The sequence below is a fragment of the Ochotona princeps genome, chromosome 9, assembly GCF_030435755.1.
Source record: "Ochotona princeps isolate mOchPri1 chromosome 9, mOchPri1.hap1, whole genome shotgun sequence".
Lineage (NCBI taxonomy): Eukaryota > Metazoa > Chordata > Mammalia > Lagomorpha > Ochotonidae > Ochotona > Ochotona princeps.
The window spans coordinates 40,285,511-40,305,947 of record NC_080840.1 but is presented as its reverse complement, the minus strand read 5'-3'; the positions used below and the strand labels follow the sequence as shown (position 1 = coordinate 40,305,947).

The following is a 20,437-nucleotide window of genomic DNA, read 5'->3' as shown; positions in this document are numbered from 1 at the left end:
GAATAGCCACACCCAGTCTATCAACCATCCTAGGATCCCCAATGTAGGACATGCTCTGAAGGTGCTGCTCAAGTGCTTTTGATAGTGGAACAATTCTGAATTGCAGTGAATCTTGCCGCTCTAATCATGATGAAACCTCTCCAGAATCCACTGGCTGACATAATCCAATTTAGAGTCTTCGTTTGCCCAGATATTCCCTGCCAACAATTGGCTGGGGTAGTTGATCAATTTGTTCTGTCCTCTGTCCTCTGTTATGGTACCAGGTGCCGTCTGCAGGCTTCAGTGTACTTCCATATCCTCCATATGCATCTGAATATGTTGTCCACTGCTCCATGTAAGCCACTGAAGAGTACACAAGTACACAAGTACTTGGAGCCATGATCTATTGCCTCCTAGGTGAATTACCACGAAATTGGATTGGAAGCAGAGGCCAGGTTGCATTTCAGGCACCCATCTATGGGATGAGGGTTCTCAAATGGTGATTTAATCAGGTCTGCCATGATACCTGCTCATATTTTCTGTGTTTCACATCCTGGCTGCTCCACTTCTGGTATCTTCCTGCTAATGATCTGGGAAACTTATTAGAAAATAGATCCATGGTTTTTGGCTCCTGTCCCAAGGTGGGAGCCTTGGAAGAGGCTCCTGACTCCGGGCTTTTGCCTGACCTAGCCCTGTACTGTGGCCTTTTGCAGAGCTGAAAGTGCAAGTTGCTTTTTTTCTCTCTCTCCTCCTCTTTGCCTTTCTCTGCAACTATCAAATATATCAATAAATATAATTTTAATAGCTTACACCCAATGATCAGAATGCCTTGGATGTTCAAATGCTTTTCGACTTACCTACTTCCCCCTCTCTTCAGCTGGCACCAGGCTCTGTTTCCTACATTAGAATTCTAAATTCCCTGGAGGATGAGGCTTAGTTCAGGAGCAGGTGTGATATTCTTGCTTCACACTGCTGCTTTAGAATCAAGAGTGGTGTTAGGTCTAGCTGTTTTCTTTATTTTTCTCACTGTTTATTTCTGAGCCTAAAATAGTGGTGTGCTGCTGCGAAACAAAGTTTGTGTTAGTATGTTACATCTGTGTGTAGACTATCATACAAGCTTTGCACACATAGCAGCAATGATCTGAAGCAAAGATTTGGCTTGTTCTCATAAGCAACTTTGCTTCACTACTGTTGGCTTCTGGAGAACAGTGTGAGGATTTAATTTTCTTCCATTTTTTTTCATGCTGTGTTCATGTGAAGTTTGGACTCTCCACAGAGTCCCAGATTGTGATGTGAGTGACTGGGACTCAGCTTGCATGGCAGTGTATGTGCGCAATGGTTTATATGTAAGTGGAGGATGTTTGTTTGACCTGCTGACTACTAGAAGGTTGGCAGCCTAAACTGATTAATATTCAGCCCTTCTTTGTCCTATAGATTGGAAGGAATTTAGAACCTAGCATCAGAAGACACTACCAAAAAACTTGGCATATTATAAATAAATATATCATAAACTACAAATTATATGAATTTTCATAAAGCTTCACCGTCCTGGATATTTCATGTGTAGTGATATGGCATTTTCTGCTATACAGGAATTCACAGTGTAAAAGAAAAGGGCAAGGATTATAATTTGTAAATATGTTACACTGACTAAAACAATGAATTTATCTCCAGAATGGTATTTATTAATAATTCCATACAACTGTCATTATGATTGTGTCTTCAAACCTTTCTCTATTTTACTGTCTTCTGTTAAATACTGATATACTCTTAGTTTATTTCTTGTGCTTCCAGTTGAAATAGAAGCAATTTATTCTCAATGCAAGGCTAATAGGACCAGGATTTCAAACAGCAAACAACCTCCTAGTGAGGAACAGAGCTCTATGCACTTCTTCAATTACAGGAAGCTTGTCTAGTCATGGTTGGCTTTCCTCCTGTAATCTGTCTGGGATTTAAATTCAGAAATGAAATAGAAAATAGAACCACAGTTATGGGCACAGAGAAAAACGATATTCACACCGGGCAGCTTCAGTCAAAGTGGATTCTTGTTTTCTCTGAAGTGTGAGGGCCCAGGTGACAATCAAACGTGTTTGGAAATTGGATTTATGGGTTCAGTGGAGAGGGTGTTCCAGCCTAGAACATTCAGAAAATTATGAGATTTGGATGTTGGTAACAGTTTTGTGGATCCAACTGAAATGCAGCATTCACAATGTATAAGTTGAGAAGGTGAATTTGAATTGCTAAAGCTAGCTTAAAACTAAAGGAGGCAGCATCCGCATGTGTAAGGAGTGGTCCATAGTTTGGTGTTCTCTTTCATTGTGCAGATATACTTGCTAAAATTGCTTTATTTTTAAAGATATTTTATTTATCAATTTCAAAATACTTCCATTTATTTTGAAGAGAAAGAGAGAGAATGGTTCACTCTATGAATGACCACAGCAGTTGGGGCTGGGCTAAGCCAATCAAGATGCTCCGAAGTTTGTAGGTAAGTGGCAGAAACCAAACTACTTGAACCATCAGTGATGCCATTCAGGATGAATATTAGCAAGAAACTGCAATTGACAGAAGCAGGAATTGGCAGCAGAGATGGAACACAAACCCAGGTTTTTGATATGGGATATGGATACTCAATCTTATTTGAAAGGCTGAGAGTCAGGGAGAGAGAGAGAGAGAGAGATTTTCCATCCATTGGTTCACTCTTCACATGCCTGCAATAGACAGGGCTCGAACAGGAAGAAGCCAGGAGCTTGGAATTCAATTTAGACCAACCGATGGAGGTGGCAGACATGCAAGTACTGGAGTTACGACCTGCTGCATCCATTGTTAATATTGGCGGGAAGTTAGAGGCACCAAAATTTGAACTCGGGCACTTTCATATGGAATGCGTCACAGGTGATACCCTAACTGCTGCACCAAATGCCCATCCTGTAGTAAACTTCTAAATACGGTGCCTCCAGTGTGTTTCTTTTGTGTATCTTTTATTACTGTTTTTTTCCCCCTATAACTGAATACTATGGTTGCCTGGTCATTAAAACAAGGCAGGGAAGGTCATGTTTGTGTGCAGACTCAGAGGTCTTATAACCTCTTGCTCAATATGACTTAGTATCCCCAGCTGCTCAGACATGGGCCTCCACCTTCTCCTCAGGTCAGCTTCTGTCAAGTTCTTACAATGATGGGCACTAGGGACAAAGGTATAGAATTTTTTTTTTCAAGGTCAGGTTTGGAGTTTATTATTATTATTATTATTTATCATTTTATGATACAGTTCCATAGGCTCCTGGAATTTCCCTTAACCCCTCCCAAGTTACCCCCACCCCCTACCTAATTCTATATCATTACTAAAGTATAGTTCTTCATACACAGTCATATGTCCATTGTTGTGGGCATGGACCATGGCAGAGAGTCCAGCATCCTATTTTCAAGATACAGTGAACAGTTTCATTGTAAGTCCATCTTTGGAAGTAGAAATGCATACTACATTGTATCCTCACATCTGGATGTTAGTCTCCATTTCACAGCTACTGTACATCCCCTTAAATGAAAAGTCACAACACAAAATCAACAATAAGAAGAAAAATAGAAATTTACAATGCCATGAAGTTAAATAACATGTTACTAGATATGACAGTCTCCATTACACAGTTACTATACATCTCCTTAAATGAAAAGCCGCAAAACAAGATCAACAGGAAGAAAAAGAAATTAACAATATCATGCAATTAAATAATATGCTACTGATAGATTTATGTACTGCTGAAGAAATGAAAAAGAAAATCAAGAACCCTCTTGAAGAAAATGATGCTACTGCATGATCTATGAGTCAGTGAATAATTTAATCAGAAGAAGCTGTTTTGAAGAGATGAAACCAACAAAAACAAAAACATCAAAATCCATGAGATATAGCTTCTGCTGATTTTGTTGGTGAAATGTGTCTCTTCCAGACAACAAATAGATGGGTTTTGTTTTTTAATCCAGTGTACTAATCTATGACGTTTGATTTAGTTTAAGCCAATTCCTTTCAGGGTTAATATGTATGAGTGGTACTTTGGTCCTGTCATTTCAGGAATGGGCTGTTCATTGGTTTAGTCTTCTGTTGTCATTTAACTGGGATGTTCTTCTCTCATTTGCCTTTGGTTTTGTTTGGTGCTATTCCTTTTCTCTGTCGAGAGAACATCTTCAAGTATCCTTTGTAGGGTAGGTTTGGAAGAGGCAAATTCTTTTAACTTTTCTTTACTGTGAAAGAATTTTATTTTTTTTAAAAGATTTATTTATTTTTATTGGAAAGGCAGATATACAGAGAGAAGGAGAGACAGAGAGGAAGATATTCTGTCTCATGGCTCACTCCCCAAGCGGCCGCAATGGCTGGTGCTGCGCCAATCCGAAGTCAGGAGCCAGGAGCTCTTCTGGGTCTTCCACATGAGTGCAGGGTCCAAGGTTTTGGGCCGTCCTTGACTGCTTTCCCAGGCCACAAGCAGGGAGCTGGATGGGAAGTGGAGCTGCCGGGATTAGAACCGGCGCCCATATAGGATCCCGGCGCGTTCCAGGTGAGGACTTTAGCCACTACGCTATCGCACCGGGCCCAAGGGTTCATTTTCTTTCTTTTTTTTTTTTAAAGATTTATTCAGCTTATTACAAAGTCAGATATACAGAGAGGAGGAGAGACAGAGAGGAAGATCTTCCATCCGATGATTCACTCCCCAAGTGAGCCGCAACGGCCGGTGCGCCGATCCGAAGCCGGGAACCTGGAATCTCTTCCGGGTCTCCCACACGAGTGCAGTGTCCCAAAGCATTGGGCTGTCCTTGACTGCTTTCCCAGGCCACAAGCAGAGAGCTGGATGGGAAGTGGAGCTGCCGGGATTAGAACCGGCGCCCATATGGGATCCCGGGGCGTTAGCCGCTAGGACTTTAGCCACTAGGCCACGCCACCGGGCCCACCAAGGGTTCATTTTCAAAGACAAAAGAAAGCTTTGCTGGATATGTTATCCTAGGTCGGCAATTTTTTTCATTTAGAATCTGGAATATGTAACTCCGTTCTCTTTTTGACTGTGTAGTTTCCTGTGAGAGGTCTCCTGTGAATTTAATTGACATTCCTTTACATGTCAGTCGATTTTTTTCATGTGCACATTTAAAGATCTTTTCCTTATGTTCAATTGAAGAGAGCATGATGATCATGTGTCTTGGTGAAGATTATTTTTGGTCAACCCTTTTGGGAGTTCTGTGCCCCTCCTGGATGTTATGTCCCAATTCTTTCTCTAGGGAGAATTTCCCTTATTATTTTATTAAATATATTTGTAAAACCAGTTTCTCTTTCTGCACCTTCTGGAACTCCCATAACTCTTATATTTGGCCTCCTAATAGTGCCTTTCAATTCTTGAATACTTTTTTTGGGCCTGATCCAGCTCTGCTTCCAGCCTTTTGTTTGTTTCCCTCTGTAACAGGAAATATCTTCCAATTCTGAGATTCTTTTTTCTGCTTGCTTCATTCTATTTTGGAGACTCCCCGCTGTACTTTTAATTTGTTCTACTGTGTTCTTCATTTCTGATATATCAGCCTTGATTTGCTTTATTGCTGCTTTTTCTTGTGTAATATATTCCTTAAATTCTTTTTTAAAAAAGATTTATTTATTTTTATTACAAAGTCAGATATACAGAGAGGAGGAGAGACAGAGAGGAAGATCTTCCGTCCGATGATTCACTCCCCAAGTGAGCCGCAACGGCTGGTGCTGCGCCAATCCGAAGCTGGGAACCTGGAACCTTTTCCGGGTCTCCCACACGAGTGCAGGGTCCCAAAGCATTGGGCCGTCCTCGACTGCTTTCCCAGGCCACAAGCAGGAAGCTGGATGGGAAGCAGAGCTGCCAGGATTAGAACCGGCACCCATATGGGATCCCGGGGCATTCAAGGCGAGGACTTTAGCCGCTAGGCCACTGCGCTGGGCCCTGCAGTTCGATTTTATTTATTGCCATTGGTACACAGCTCCTTACAGTCAATTGTGCCACTCCCTCCAGTGAGTTCCAGGTCTGGGTTCTTATGTTATATTTCCACCGTGGTCTCCATAGCCCCAAGTCCTGGCTCACCAGTCTCTACCTCCTGTGATACCGTGCTGAGGCTGCACTGTTTTCTGTACAACCTTTCTCCCACTTTCAGTTGGAGCAGGTCCCAGGATCAGAGAGACACCAGGTGTCCTATATAGCTAGGTTGTTGGTGGTACTGATCTTGCCAGAAGCTGTTGGACGTTAAGTCTGGGTGCCACACGGACCTATTTTGGTCCGTACGATGCCACAGTCGGTATTATTTTCCTGCGGGACTAGTGCAATGAGTTCTTGCGAGCTCAGCACATGTGCAGTTCACTGTTGTCCCCTGCAGTCCTAAAGCGTTTACCACAGTGTACAAAATGGCGCCTGATGTACCACTACTAGAATTCTTGATCTGCTGGCCGTCAGGTCTGAGGGCTATCCAGACCTGTCTTGGGTGGAACCTGTAGAATGCTGTGTTGCTGCAATGAACCGAGTCAAAAACGAGTTCACTACGAGCTCAGTTTATGCTAAGTTTTTTTTCCTTGCCTTTATCTCACCTAAGGCAAAAATGGCGCCAATTCGGCTCTAGGGGGCTGACTGGACTGCGAAATCCACCCTGTTCTCGCACTACCTGTTTGTGACCTGCCGCTCAGTCTCTGCTCCTGGTCAAGTCAAACGGACCAACAGGACAGACAGTTGTTTGTCTGGGCTCACCTCCCAAGCTCCCAGTGAAAGTCCCTTCCCACCTGGTTGCTGGTGGGGTTTCGGCTGCTGGTGGAGTTCACATGGCCGTTAGCTGAATACTGCTGGAGTATTAGTCACTGCAACACCACACGGTCGTGTCCGCTGCCTTCCTGTGTCTGACAGGCTCCAGGTACCCCTCTGCTGTTGTTCTGTCCTCTCCTATTTCCTGGAAAGTGCCCTCTCTGCTTCATCCTGATTAAATGTCTTTCCGTCCATTTAAACGCGTCTTTATCCTATTCCGCCATCTTGATTCTCCGCAAAGGTATGGAATTTTGCTGGCTGTCTGGCTCATGCACCAGGCAAGGCCTTGACTTCCCTGTCTCCCATTTTCAGTCTTCTTTCAGCTGAATCAGGCCCAGTCTCCCTGAATCAGGAGTCTACTTTGGTTATAAACTATTCATAGCTTTTTTTGTATTATCCTCTGGTACTTTCCTAGGTGTATCAGCAGAGAGTTGAATGAGAAGTCGAGCAGCTGAGATTGCAGTTGGTAGTCTTGTGAGATGCTGATGTTGCAGGCAGTTTAACTTGCCGCACCACAATGCCAGCCCATGGAGCTTTGTTGTGCTGAACTTCCTAATGCAGTGCTTATGTTGTTTGATCACATTTCTGTGAAAATTTCAGAGGCTAGAGGAGAGATGTATCATTCATTTGGCAGAGATCCTCCCTGGTACATTCAGTCATCTCCCTAGAATCAATCCTCCCTGTCTCCTTTTTAAAAACAGTGTGTCTACACTTCATAGGTAAGAAAGGCTCATTGAATATTTCTTTTTTCTGCACTTTGGAATTTCTTATATTTTCCTGTGCATCCTATATTACTTAGAATTCTCATGGTTCATATCAAGTTTACTACTATTTTAACATTTGTTTTGAAACACACACACACAGAGTTTATCTTTCAAGGGTTAGTTCATTCTGAAAGTTCTCACAACAGTTAGGGCTGACAGGGATCATCAACTGTATCCAGGTCTTCCATAGGGATGACAAGAGCAAATACTTGGGTTGCAAGTCCTGCCTCTCGTGTTTATAGGATGCTGGATCAGAAGTGGAATGGCTGGGACTTGAACTGGCACTCCCATATGAGATACAGGTATTCCAGGCAGTAGCTTAACCCACTGCATGAAAATACCCTTCCTTCATTTCTGACCTTTTACTTTATCTTTCATCTGTCTTTTTCTTCTCTCTATTGGACCTAATCTTGTTCTTTTTTCCTTCACACCGTGAGTTCTAACATTTTCACCTTGTGCTGTCTTTCTCTGAAATACTCTCTGCTTTTTTCACTTTCAAAGTTTTAGTAGAGATATAAATTGTCTGTAATACCCCATTTGGGAGATTTTTAGGGAAATGGTCTTGGAAGGAGGCATCTGACCTGAAGAATATTATTCATTGTCATGATGTCATAAAATTACGGTGCATGAAGGAAGTGTAAGATTATGAAGTTATTCCATGGTGTTCAAATTTCACTTGCTAGGTGATGGAGTTGTAGACTCCAGGGCTTAGAAGAAACATGCTGGTGGATGGGCAAATTTACTTTTTTCCTTGTTGTGCTTTTCTAATGTTTCTTCTCAAGCTTATTGTGTCCACGAGAGGGGTGGCCCACATTCTCCTTTGTATTTCTTCATGTTCCCACGAACTTCCTCAGGGGAAAGGGAGCAGATTGAATTGGTGGTGACTGATATTCCTGCAGTGGAGGATTGGTTAGTGATTGATATTCCTGTTGCTGCCTGGCTCTGCGGAGAAGCATGATGATGTGACTGAGTCATGCTGTCACTACGCTGCAGACAGCCTAATTGTTTATTTCTTCATTTAAAATTTATCTTTAATATAAAGAGAACAGATTTAGTACATTTCATAGAGTCCCTGGAGGATGACCAGACTTCCTTCTCTCCCACACTCTCCCTAAACATCTCTTCGTAGATCCCCTAATTTCATCAGTATTTGCAAAGATAAAATTTTAATCCACTCCATATTCATGGCTTCATTAGCAACTAATCATAATATTCAATAAGTAAAAACTAGGACGATCACAGTTCCACATGGCTAAAACCAACAATCATATCCCAAAGTTAGATTTCCTTTTCTTTTTCTCTTTTTGAATTTCCTATTGTCTGTTAAATATCAGAGAAAACATATGCTAGGTGTGCTTTTGAAATGGGTTATTTCATTTCAAGCTGCACCCATTTCTTTGCAAAAGATAAAATTTCATTTTTATGGCCAGGTATTATTCCACGGTGTATATATACCACATCTTTATTCAGTGATCAGTTGATGGACACTTGGACTGATAACTATTTTAGTTTTTATTAATTGAAAAATACAGACTATTTGTTTAATTTTATATTATCTTTGAGCAGGGCAAATGCTGATCTTCTCTGTGTAGCTATTTTAGTGTATGTGCTGCAGAAATGAGCACAGCCTGATGGTTAAGAGGGTTTGGAGTGTACTGTCCCACACCTGTGCAAATGACCCTGAGTAGGAGGATCCCAGGAGGCCTATTTGCAAGTAGCTGTAGGATGCCTCTCTTGCATTTCATCTCTAAATCACCTTTGTCCATTCCCTGTTCTCTCAGTGTCCTGCCCTGGGAGACAGAAACTGGAAAGCATTACTAGCTGCATCTTCGTGGACTGTTCATCATTGTGTGTATTTCCTTCCATTAATACTGGTCTCCAATCAAGTGTCTTGGAAGCCTGTCATGTTTCAGGGAAGGTACTGAATAATTTTTATACATGATAGGTGATGTTTAATCACCCTGAGATGAGGATCAATCATCTCAGTGCTATGAAGGGAGTGAGAACACTTTCTGCCAAAGCTTATTGTCGTCCCACTGCCTTATCCTGACCCTGTGAGAGGGTAATGCTGTTTAATTCTGTATTTTACTCTTGGGACTGTATCCATAGCACAGTTCACTTGTAACTTCTTTAATCCATGCCTTCTTCCTTCTTTTAAATGTCACTCTTGGAACCTCAGAGTGTGCTCTGTCCATTTGTCTACCTTTGACCAGATGGTATCCATATTTTGCAGTGTTCAGAATACTAGTTCTCTGAGCTCCTTTTAACTATTCCTAAGTCAGATATGAACCAACACCTGCTTCTTTCAGTATTCATGGGCAATCATAGGACAGTTTACATCTACCCTTCAGAATTGTCTCCTTTTCTTCTGTTCTTACACATTCATTGCTGTAATTTATGGCATTCCCTTCCCCAGTGGAGGCTCCTTTACCTGTATGCTGAAAACCTCTCCATCCTTCAAGATTCAGTGCAAATATTGATTTCCCCATAAAGATTTCCTGTGTTTTATCTTGTTCATTGAATGATTAAGCCCAGGATGCTTATAATATTAATTTACATTATTATGCCCTGTAACCATCCTGTGATGCTCTGTGTCAATGTCCTCTTCCTGTCTTCTCGTTGCCTTCTACAACAGTTTCTACAGCCATTATACGCTTCCAATAATGTGAAGGAAGACGGATGGCATGGTCTAGGATTTCTGTGTTGCCACAATTCTTTGTCTCCGGCAGTCTGCTATAATGTTTATGCTCTGAAACCTATGTATTCCAGCTACTTCAATGCTGGAGTCTTTTTAACTTTTGTAAAATTTAAAAATGTATGTGAAATGGAAAAGAGAGGAGGTAGTGGAGGGAGAGAGAGAAAAAAAGAGAGTCTACCTGCTGACCAGAAAAGCTAAGCTAGTTGCTGGGAATCTTACACTGAAAATACCAACCAGGGACAAGCTTTAGGGAGAACAGTGAAGACACTGCTTGTGAGTGTGGCTAACATCCTCACCTTGAACGCATTGGGATCCCACATGGGCACTGGTGGGAGACCCAGAAGAGGCTCCAGGCTCCTGGCTTCAGATTGGCTGAGCTCCAGACATTACAGTTGCTTTGGGAGTGAATCAGCAGATGAAAGATCTTCCTCTCTGTCTCTCCTCCTGTCTATATATCCAACTTGCCAATAAAAATAAAATAAGTCTTTAAAAAAATACACTGTATGGGAAGCCTGTATTTCATTTAAGGTTCATGGTTGGCATCCTGATTGTTTCTGATTCTATCTTCTTGCTAAATCATGCTCTAGAAAACAGCAGTGATTGCTCATGTGTTTGGTATCTGACACACACGTGGAACACCTCGATTGAAGTACAGTCTACTGAGTTCAGACTGACCCAGCTCTTGTTGCTGCAGGCAATTGGGGTGATGCACTAGTGGGTGGATGATTTTTTATTTCTCCATGATTTTTAAACCAAATAATATTAAAAATGAAAACAAAAGTGCTAACCTTAGAACTTCAGTTCCATTACTTACATTTTTGACTGCTCTTACAGGATTATTAAACTGTGTGTCAAATCTAGCCATTTATTTCAGATTTAACTCATTTTGTGGGTAGGCTTTATAAGCCATCAGCCCTCTATACTTGCAGGTTCTGTATCCAGATATAGAATCAATTCTGGATTGAAAATATTTGGAAAAAAGAAAGCATTTGTTCTGAAAATGTACAGACTTTTACCTTGCTATTCTTTGAATACTACAGTATAGCTAATATGTATGTATGTTTGCATTGTGTTAGTTATTGTAACTCAAAGAGAATTAAGCTACCTGGGGGTGTTTCTATAGGTTAGATGCAAACATTACACTGTTTTATATAAAGAACGTAAACCCCAGGGAAACTGGAGGTTGACTGCAGTTTCTTTTACTTGTATGCCCTATTGTGTGACCTTTTTGTCCTTCAAATTCAAATATAAATCATTCTCAATTCCTATTCATTTATTTATACCTGGTATTCTATTGTGTTGATGAAGCCCATAAAACCACACGGCCCTACTGTGCTGAATCACAATAAGTCTGCCTCAAACCTTGGATATATCCTCACATTATTCAGACATTTTTTCTAGATCTGGTGTTAGGTGGAGGAAATCTAAGGGAGTATGATTTTATAGAGCCTGGAGAAATTAGTTTCTCAGTGGGATCAATGCTGTCCATGGGTCAATTTTGCTGAAAATGAAAGCTTGACAATGGCTTTGCAATAATGATGGAACAGAATAGAATTCCTCTTCTACTGACTCTGATGCTTCCAATGTGCCCTGCTCTCTTTGTATTTATTTTCCATATTTTTCCTAGGCAACTTTACCTTCAACTTTCCTTAAGCCCTGTGCTAAATGTCTCTTGGGTATTATCTATTATCTTGCAGCAACCTTTAACGTAAGTAATTCTGTCATTGTTCAGATCTTATTCACACATTCTAATGATTGCCTTCTGCATGCCTGAGTTCCCAGGAGGTGGGTTGTATTGCTAAACAGGACATGTAAGACCCTTGCCCTTGATGAAATTGCCTTATAAGAGAAGATAAACAGTAAAGCCAGCAAAGAAGCATTTTTCTTGACTTGTGTTATCTATGGAGAATATTTAAAAATACATCTATATGAGCAAGAACAGAGGAAGGTGAATTTTAAGAATGCCAGGAAGTGGGAATATGTGCAATAGACAGGATCAGGAAGGATTCTTAGGGCAAATAATCTTTGGGTAAAGGCTTGAGGAGAGAAGGTAGCCCCATTTGCTTTGGGAGGCTTGCTACACACAGAGGTTCAGCCATTACAAGCTCCCTAGTGGGGCATTTATTTGGTCTGTTTGGAAGAAAGCTGAAGCAAATACACAGGGCCTTGAAGATCTGCAGAGGTATCTGGATACCGTTCTGAGTGATGGGCTTTTCTTCTAAGTGAGCACTTGAGGGTTTTAAAAAAAATAGTGTACCACTAAAATGATAGTTTTTTTTTTTAATGATCACTCTGACTTCTGTATCTTTTGCATTCTTTTAAAAAATTACTTTTAGGAAATGATGTTGATTTAAATGGCAAATAAGAGAGAAAGAGGGAGACAGAAAGACAGACAGAGACAGTCATAAAGACAGTATCTTCTATGCATTGGTTCACTGCTTAGATGGCTGCAAATGCCAAGACTGGGATAGGTTGAAACCTGGAGCCAAGAACTTTGTCATTGTCTCCCACATGTGTGGCGGGACCAAGTACTAGGGTTCTCTTCTACTCCTTTGATGGATGATGATGTGACAGGAAAGTAGGTGGGAATCAGAGCATCCTGCACTTGAATCAGCTCACTGATCCAGGTGCTGGAGTGACAAGCAGCACTACACCACAGTATAGAATCTATCACTGTTGAATTGACAAAACTGTGAACATCTGTGTTATATACCATAATGTCTTGATACATGTGTAACTGTTGAAATGAATAAACCAATCCTATTAATACATGCACTATTGTCCCTATTTGTTTCTTTTTTCTCGTGGTAATGTGAAACCTACCCAGCTAGGAAGGTTCAACCAACAGCATCCTGTGGCCTGACAACAGTAGGATCAGGGAAGTAATTGTGGGAGTTTGTTAGCTAGCTACTAGGCCAGAGAGCAGTAACAGAGGTTTTAAATGAAAGTAAACTCTGGGTCTGTTGTGAAACTAGCCATTAGAATGGAAGCTTTGGAGACAGAAGTCATAGATGTTTTTTGAGATTCTTGGCTGAATCACTAGAAGGAATTCTTATCAGCTGAGGTGGGAGAGACTACAGGTAAAGGGGCTGTTGGGCAATACTTGAGTGCAGTTTTTTCATTGCTTTTCTGAGATAGCTATTGAACAGCCTTGGGACAAGCAGGATGGATGGTGGGGAGAAGTCTGTAAGGAGAGATGACAGCTGGAGCACTGTGTCCAGGGGATTCAGTGAGGGCCTGGTTGTGGCGGTGGATGAACCCAACATCTTCAAGTAGTGCTTTCGATATTACCCATTCCTTTGGTCCTCTGCAGTCTCCCTCAATTTACTACAACATATCTTTGATTATTTGCCATCTTTCTGTGTTTGGAAATCTGCAGTAGCTCTTCTACCTTCATGTTCCTTCTCTTATGCTCACTGACTTTCCAATCCTTGGTTCGTATTACTGTTTTCAGTATTTGTAAAATGAAAGTGTCAATAGTAATCTAATTTTTCTAACTCTTGTAATGTATCATGCTTGCTTTAAGGTGAAGTTCAAGCTTCCTTAGCACCAGGGAAATGTTACAGAGACTCTCGCCTGACTCAATTTTGGCATCATCCCGCAGGTCCCCACACTGCTGTCTAACTCATGCACTTACTGTTCTGTGAAAGAGTTGTTGTGCATTTGCAGTCTTCTGTTTTACACACATACTTGTCTTCTCATTTCATAAACTGTCTTTTCTTTTTAGACTTAGGTAAGTACAGTTTGACTGCAAAAATTAGCTAGAATCTTCTCTCTGTACTGCTATTGCTTATCTTTAAATCTGATGTTGCTACTTTATGCTATCTCAGTGTTCCTTGTATAGCATTATCATAATACAGATCCTACTAGACTGTGGTTATTGATTTCTTGTCTCTTTCCTCTTTCCCGACTCTAAATTCTGAGAAGGTCAAGCATCTTGTCTTACACTTCCTAGGCACTCGATAAAGTGCTTTTTAATGTTTGAGGATACTGAGGGATCACAGAGAAGTGAAGTTAATCCTGACGTGAGCAGTCACTAAGTCCTTAATGGAAAAAGAGTCATTTGAATTGATCCTAAGTGGGTGAGAAAACACTTTGAGCATCAGATGCTATGGAAAAAACTAGAGGGGGCTGAAATTAGCATTCTTAGATGAAGGGGTAGTGTACTCCTCCAACTAAGGGGGGAAGGTTGCCAGAAAATTTTGGAAAGCTTCGAATTTCTACCAGAAGACTTTACTGACCATTGTTTAAGGGGATGGTAAAATAACTATTTTTTTTTTTAAATTATCAGGCACTCAGTATGATTTGAATAAAAAGAAAAGGTTGTCTCTGAATGGACATTTTATGGTTTTTAGGCAGAGAATATAAGTTGAAATAAAAGTGTGAAAAACTTTCTTATGCTCAATCAGACTAGATCTAAATTGTCTTGAAAATATGACTTTTTCCATAAATGTTCTAATTTGGGTTTGAAATATTTTCTGAGGAGTGAAACTTGTACAATATGATTTTTACTCTTTACTCCTTAAAAATATGATAACATCTTTCCATTCCCATTGACTCCAGCAAAGCCCGGCAATAAGAGACTGGACTTTTTTCTTGAACCTGGTGAAATATGATACTCCAGTTATTCAGTTCATTTTTCATTTAAAATCATTTACGATAATTTAGCATGGTCTGAAATAAAAATCTCCACTCAGATGCTTAATTAATTCTTAAACTCTGGCAGTTCATTTTTGGTTAATATTTTGCAGTGAAGCTCTAGAATGGGTATTTGTTCTCATCTGACTTATCTGGGAAGTTGGAATAATAAAGATGCCTCTGGTGCATAATAATCCTCCTGTGAGTATAGACACAGCATGATGCAGACTCCAGCTCAGCAGTCACAGGAGGGCTCCTGCCTGAGGTCACCTTCACGGGCAGGGTTGCTGAGCCCTGATTTTGTTCAATGTCCTCTTAAATGTCTGCTTCATGTTCCAATTTTCTGAGCTTATTTTGCACATGCAGTCAGAGATAAGAGACACACAGACTAACACACCTGGTGCAACTTCAGTTTTCAAGAGCACTTCTTATTTTCCATATGATTTTACAACTTTTGAGGAAATCAAAAGCAGTTACTCTTTAAAAAAAAAGGCTGGGAATATCGAAGTTTTATTTTTTGTTGATTACGCAGTTAGATACAGATAAATACAGTGTTCTTCTCCCGTCTTTGCTTTGCATGAGAGTGGGGTTGCCAAGGTGATGGCTTGGCACAGTGGGTTTGTTTTTATGTGGCCCAGTGAGTTCATGCTGAAAGCTAAATCAATATCAGCAACTTCTCACCCTGAGAATCGCTTTCACTCTATTATTTTTGTTGTCCTTCTCTGGCCCCACATTTTAGCTTTGCACTTTTAACAAGGTTGGGAAAATTTTCATTCTCATTTTGGTGGCCTCATACCTTGGGGGTGGTTTTGTAGGTAAAAATTTACTCAGGAAGGAGCTGTCAAGCATGTCACCGTACCCAGAGATCTGTAATTCTAACATAATTAACTGGAAGGAGGTGGAGTCTTAAAGAAAGCCTGGGAAGGATTCGCTGGATTTGCTCTATGTTTCTGGTGTCCGTTAGGTTTTAGAAGATATGATTAAACATGCAGTGATTTGGATCTCACAAAAGTTAGGCTCGTGTCCAAGTCTGGCATAGTTTTTCCCCAAGGAAATGTATTCTCTCATGGAATGTTGGCCAATAATAATAAACTTCAGAAAATTTTTTTTTCAATTAGGATTCATAACTCTTTTCCTTATTTTATTTTGCTTGAGCCTGCTTTCTGTTACTACACTGAATACCACTGACTGGGTAGTTTATAAAGACTAATTCAGCTTGCAGGTCTGAGGGAAGTGAGGTTCAGAAGGCTGTAATCCTTTCTGCTGGTGGGAGCTCTGCAGAGGCCTAAGGCAGTGCAGGGCATCACATGGCAAAACAGAATGCCTTGGTGTGAAGCTCTCCTCCTTTTCTTAAGAAGTTCAATCAAATCAAAGCCCTAAATTTTGCTCTTATTTAGCTATTTCTATTCCTTAATGTTCTCACCACATAATACTGTAGTCGAATTGCTAGTCCTACCTTCTGAACATGACAAAGATAAAGTTTCAACATGAACTTTGGTGGGGATTTTCTTACTGCAGCAAATACCGTAGAAGACACCAAGAATCTCATTCATTATCTCAGCCTTGTACTTGAAAAGATGATGTGCATGCAAAAATATTGACTGGGCACTCATTTGCTCAGTGAACTAACAAATTCTGCAAGTTTAATGTGTCAGTCTTTATGCTAGGAAATCATATGGGATATGGAAATTAGCTTAAACTGCATATGATTTCTGTCCTCATAAATGTTTGATACTAGTAAGAGAAGATAAAAAAGATAATATAATCACACAAACTAATAGAAAAATTTAAAAATGCAGCATTAACAGCCTGTAACAGGATGGCATAGCAAGAAGTTTACAAAAGATTTCCCAATGCAAAGATCATAAGTGAAATTCAAAGATAGGAAAAGGATTCACTGTGTAGTTTGAGGTGGAAGAGATTACCCAGCCAAGAAGAAAATAAAGGTAAGTGGATGGCAAGTAGAAGACTTGGGGTGGGGAGGAAATGCTAGAACTGAAATGAAAGAGCAAAACAGGAGGAGAGAAAGCCTTTCAGGCAAGACCAGGCAATTAAAAAGAGAAATAAATAAACAAACATATTAAAGATTAATCTTATATATAAATCTTATATATATAAGATTAAAGATGAATCTTAAAAGGTTAAAGATATACATATATCATATACCACTATATATATATATATATCATATACATATACTACCAAAATCTAAAGCCAAGGAAGATTCAGATGGAGTGCTTCTGTAGGGATGAGGGTCAATGGATATGGATAGGCTTGTCTGGAATGGTGGATGGAAGGAGAAATGATCAGTGAAGAGTTATTTAGGAAATAAAATCAGATTATCTTGACTTGGATCCGACACAAGGAATGAGCGAGAAGCAGGTACAAACGCTAGTCTTTTATCGGTATAAAAGGATGTATGATCATTCCAAAAATGCAGACAACAAGGGCAGAGAGAAAGCTGGGATAGCATGGACTGGGTTTCTGACATGTTGTCAGACATCGTTTTGCATATCAGAGACTGAAAGGTCATTGGATGTATAGGTCAATATCTTAGTGATAGGCCTGCATTTTGAAAATCCTCTGCATAGGAGAAGGAGTTTAGGACCTGGTGTAGATAACATCACCTAGAAAGGCTGTGTATGAATCAATCTGGAATGACAGTGGTGATGATTTTCTGCTTTCTTTGGATGTAGAGATAGTTGCTGATCCATTTATGTCTCAACTTTTGAAGCAATTTAAGCAGATTTAAAATCCTTTAAAGTGATCATCCACATTTATCTACCTGTGATAGGTGTCCAAAAATGTCAGTGTTATCTACTGCCTCATAAAAATAAGGTTGTAAGAGAGGAAGAATTTGCTATATCACCAAGGTTCAGAAAGCAGTGGAAATCAAAGCTTTCTTTGACAGGGTCAAGGCCATCACATAAATCAAACAAACCTAACTTAAGAAGTGTTACTGCTTTGAGTTGGTTTGAAATTAGAAAATTTTTTGAAATTTCAAGAAGTCTGACATAAGGCTTAACGCTGCCTGTGTTATAACCAAACAGACTTACTGGGTTGTCTTATTTACCAGAAAGAACAAAATCTACTTTTGTTTGTTTTCCACATTCATTACTAGTGAATCCAAATACCAGTTGTTCATCCCACTGATTGAAGACATGCAGGAGGCATTCAACCTATAGGGCTCCCATGGGTGAGTTTGGAATTGGGCAGATTTATTTTAAGGAATCAGTGCTGGAATGAAAAAAACATTGAGATTTGTGATCACTAGGCTTCAGGGGTACATTCTGGATATTAGTGGATAGTTACTAAACGTAAAGTGCTACCTATAAAGGATGTAAAAACCTTAGTTATGATGGCAATGCAAATCATAAGTTCTACTTGTGAAGAAATACACCCATAGGAGCTATGCTGTTGGACCAACTGTTGTATGCTATTCTAATCTTAAAATTGATTTCTGGCTTTTAGGTTTCTAGGCTGAGGACAGCAGTTACCATCTCTACAGAAACATCTTCCTTCTGGTTCTAGGAACTCAGGGACCTGTGTAGGCTGTGGAAGCTGTACCTTTGATTGATGATGGCCAAAGGCTAGTGCCAATTGAAAATGCTTATGCTATCTGCAGTTATTCTTTGGAAGGAAAATGTTAGTATCAAAGAATTGTAAAAATTACAGGAGGAGGAATAAGCAGGTACCTGGGTCATTTTTAACAGAATTGGATAAATCACCAACTGGGCTTGTGTCTGTTTTTTCAACGGGCTTTTCCTGTTCTATATTTGGAGTGTGATGCTCTCTTCCAGTTAAAAGCTCCATGCCTTCAAAAGGAGAAAGGTATTGAAATAGGCAAACTGAGGGGTGGTTTCCTGCACTGAGAGCTGGGTTTTTGCAGAGTCGGGACTTGTATTTACCATTGATTCCAGATTGCTTTACTTCTCTTTGTGAAGCGCACAATAGCCTTTTCTCTTGGGGTTTCTAACTCACTTGAGTTTCAGTAGGTTGTCTTTTCTTTACACGCTCTGCATACCAGCTGAGCAGGTGAGCAGCTGTGCTCACCACTAGAGAAACTGTAGGCGCAGGTGTTAAGAGAAACATCTGTCAAAACTAAAATCTCTGTAGATTTTGGGTGAAGAATGAACTATTTAATCTCTCTTTACCACATTTTCTTAATTAAATGATGGGAGTATTCATACAATCGATCAGTTCTGAGGATGAAAGGTGAGAAATTAATGGAAATCATGTAAAAAATGTGTGCTTTTTCATATTAAACTTGAAGCTCTCATCAACAACCATTCTCATTCGTTGTAAAATGATACTTGTAGTCTCTGATACTGAGCTTTATAAAACATGCAGAGCATGGAATCCAATAGCATGAATATAATATTTCGTCTAGGAAGAGCTTACACTGGAAAACTTGGCCACAGTCACTGATGTTTCTGTCTGTCATCTTTCCAAAGTTTTCTCAAGCTTCGTTCTCTGTAACTTCTTAAGCTTTCGCAGGCTCTACTTCTTTCTTTGGAAAGCCAAGTATAAATGTTAATATGGAAAAAAAAAGTTAATGGGAGTTGGAGGGGTGTGTGTAACTTCAAATGACCAGGGGGAATTGTTCTTTTCAATTACAAATGCTATTATCCCAGTGTTGTCACTTTGGCTTGATCAAGACCGCTAACAAGGATACCAAATTTCCAACAGTGGGAGGGCGCAGCACTGACTGTTGGCTACAACTCAAGCAGCTTGAACTGACTGTTCCTTTTCAATAACATTCTTTTCATTTTACCAGTATTATGATTAGTATGCTTCCTACAATTATGATCTAATTAAGTAAGAAGCCTGGGAATGAGGTAAACATGTTCATTTTCCTTAGTTATTTTAATTTCATTCTTTCAGAAATATTTCTAATTGTGGTTAACTGCATGCATTGTATTGAAACATATAAAATATGAAGCTTCTTTAATTTGAATATTCTTTAAGTGATGTGATATAACTTCACATTGACAAAGCACTTTTTACTATGTCCTGTAACATTGACATAATGTCCTCTGCCCTACTCAGTGGTAAACTTCATTTGCTTTTTCTGTATTTGGGGTGATTTCTACAATAAGTCTGTGTGTTCTCCCATCTGTGCCTGCTGGATTCATGGAGCTGATTTGAAAAGAAGTGCTATGAAGTCTGGTGCAAGGTATACCTTTAAGTGTTTGCAGAGAAAGATGCTGCCTTATCTATGGCTCCTACTGTTTATTATATAAAGATTTGCTTTACAGAGGTCTGCTCAGCCCTGTGCTTTGAAAGCATGAGCCTTCATTTCATCTTTGGATTTCTGAAAGAAATGCAAACCCTTATGGCTTCAGTTGAACTACTTCAAGACAAGGTTTCCCAGAGTGGAAGCTGTGGAAAAATCCCATGAATCAGTCTCCTAGTGGAAGGGTGAAATGGTCTCATCATTAAGGGTTCAATGCAAGACATATTAGTCCTCATCCATTTCCATCCCTACAATTAGTTAATTTCAGATATTCATCATGTTCCATCAAACATGTCATTTCTTACACCCTCTAAACAGGAGCATTCTCTTTGTAAACAAATAT

The 20,437-nt window shown here is 39.9% G+C and overlaps 1 protein-coding gene and 1 non-coding gene across 2 annotated transcripts in view; one reads left to right on the top strand and one right to left on the bottom strand.

The window, feature by feature from the left end:
• PXDNL (peroxidasin like) overlaps positions 1-20,437 on the top strand; it is a 384,948-nt gene that overhangs the window by 229,103 nt on the left and 135,408 nt on the right.
• Positions 9,045-9,147, bottom strand: LOC118757545 (U6 spliceosomal RNA). The gene has a single exon (XR_004995255.2). It is a non-coding gene; the product is annotated as a U6 spliceosomal RNA (small nuclear RNA).